This window comes from Terrapene carolina, unplaced genomic scaffold (genome assembly GCF_002925995.2).
Source record: "Terrapene carolina triunguis isolate 2854851 unplaced genomic scaffold, T_m_triunguis-2.0 Scaffold31549, whole genome shotgun sequence".
In the NCBI taxonomy this organism is placed as follows: Eukaryota; Metazoa; Chordata; order Testudines; family Emydidae; genus Terrapene; species Terrapene triunguis.
The window spans coordinates 26,093-28,268 of NW_020695900.1; positions in this window are offsets into that span (position 1 = coordinate 26,093).

Sequence of the window (2,176 nt, forward strand, 5' to 3'; positions counted from 1 at the left end):
GGGAGTTTGGGGCGGGGGGGCTGTCAGGGGGGTAAGGGTGTGGAGAGGGGTTGGGACAGTCAGGGACAGGGAGCAGGAGGGGTTAGATGGGTCTGGGGTTCTGGGGGGGCTGTCAGGGGGCAGGGGTGTGGAGAGGGGTCGAGGCAGGCAGGGAGCAGTGGGGGTTGGATGGGTCAGGAGTTCTGGGGGTCCTGCAGGGGGCAGGGAGCAGTTGGATAGGGCATAGGAGTCCCCGGGGGTCTGTCTGGGGGCGGGGGTGTGAATATGGGGTGGGGGTGTGGATAAGGCTCGGGGCAGTCAGGGGACAGGTAGGGTCGTAGGGCGTTCTCAGGAGGGGGCAGTCAGGGGACAAGAAGCAGGGCGGCTTAGATAAGCGGTGGAGTCCTAGGGGGCAGTTAGGGGCAGGGGTCCCAGGAGGGGGCAGTCAGGGGACAAGGAGCGGGGGGGGTTGGGGGCTCTGAGGGGGGCAATCAGGGGGTGGGAAGTGGGAGGGAGTGGATGGGGGTGGGGCAGGGGCGGGGCTAGAGCGGGGCTCCTCCCCCCCAGTGTCCTCTTTTTTGCTTGTGGAAATATGGTAACCCTACATTAGCTACTGTAATACAAATGAATGATAATAAAATGGGGTCCTGATGACTGATTGGGACCTCTTGCTGCTACCACAATAGATATAAAAAATACTATCTTGAACATACATTGTTGTTTAGAGAAAGGAATACACAGCTCATGCTTGTGTAAGAGGACTGTTGCCCCCTTACTAACACTCAGTGGGGGTGTTTTGGCTGGCTAGCTCCCAGCACTAAAAGGGGAGGGATCGATGGGAAATCAGGATCCTGAGACTGACAGTCCCCAGGAACAATGGGGAGAGGCCAATGCTCCAGATCAGCCTGATTGACAGGGCGGGCAGCTAATCAGAGAGTCAGGAGGCCGGGGAGGGTCCCGTCCTTCTCCATGTGAGCTGGAATTGCCTGAGTCAGACAGAGTGGGGCTGAGCTAAGGAGAGAGCAGGGGCCTGAGCTGAGCTGGGGAGCAGAGCTGCAGCCCCAAAGCCAGAGCACAGCCCAGAGAGAGCAGAGCTGCCCTGGGAGGGGAGCTGCAGCAACCAGAGCCAGAGGGGCCAGACAAGCAGCCCAGGGAGCTGAAGGCAGAGCAGCAGCAGCCGTGCTGAGGCCGAGTGGAGCTGGAGCTGGAGCAGTCCGGAGCTGGGTGCGGTGAGCAGCTGGGGAGAGGAGGGGTGGGGGACCCTGGGCAGTGGGCCCTGCACAAGGAGACGCCTCAGCCAAGAGGCTCTGCAGGCCAGACTTGGGGGGATCGTAACCCTGACAGGGCGGGGGCGACGCTGGGAAGAAGGGTCCTGCCACCTAGAGCCTGAGAGCGTGTGGCCACTGCCAGAGCAAGTGTCCAACCCGCAGCGTCTCTGCAGCACAGCCAGGGCCTGAGAAGGAGCCTGGGACCTACAAGGAACAGACTGTGACCTGCCCTGACGTTCCAGAGACACTGTTTGTGATGTTCCCTGCCACAGAGCAGGGTGATGTTTCCTGTAACCTTTCCCATTTTTCCTTATTCTTTTTTTAAAATTAATTGTTAATTAAACAACTTGTATTTGCTTTAAATTGTATGAAGTGATCAGTGGGTCAGGGAGGTGCCCAGTGCAAAGAGAGTACCCCGGAGTGGGGACACCCTATCCCCTGTCCTGGGTGACCACAGCAGGGTTGGGGGTCGAGCCCCCCAGGAATCCTGGGCCCAGCCTTGTCGGGGTTTACGAGGACTCTGCCAGACAGGAGAGAGGAAGGGGAGTCCTCAAGGGCAGGGAGGCCTCTGGGTAAAGGAAATGGGAGCGAGGACTCAGATCCTTTCGCTAGCCCACTTCACCGGGGTAGTGCAGAAGCCAGGAAAGTTCCCCACAATAGCGGGACCATTCCCCCGCTTACACTTGCACAGCCCACGCTTTTCAGCATATTCTAGCCCAGGGGTAGGCGTGTCGTTACACCGGCACACGAGCTGATTTTCAGTGGCACTCACACTGCCTGGGTCCTGGCCACCGGTCTGGGAGGCTCTGTATTTTAATTTAATTTTAAATGAAGATTCTTAAACATTTTAAAAACCTTATTTACTTTACATACAAAATAGTTTAGTTATATATTATAGACTTATATAAAGAGATCTTCTAAAAACATTA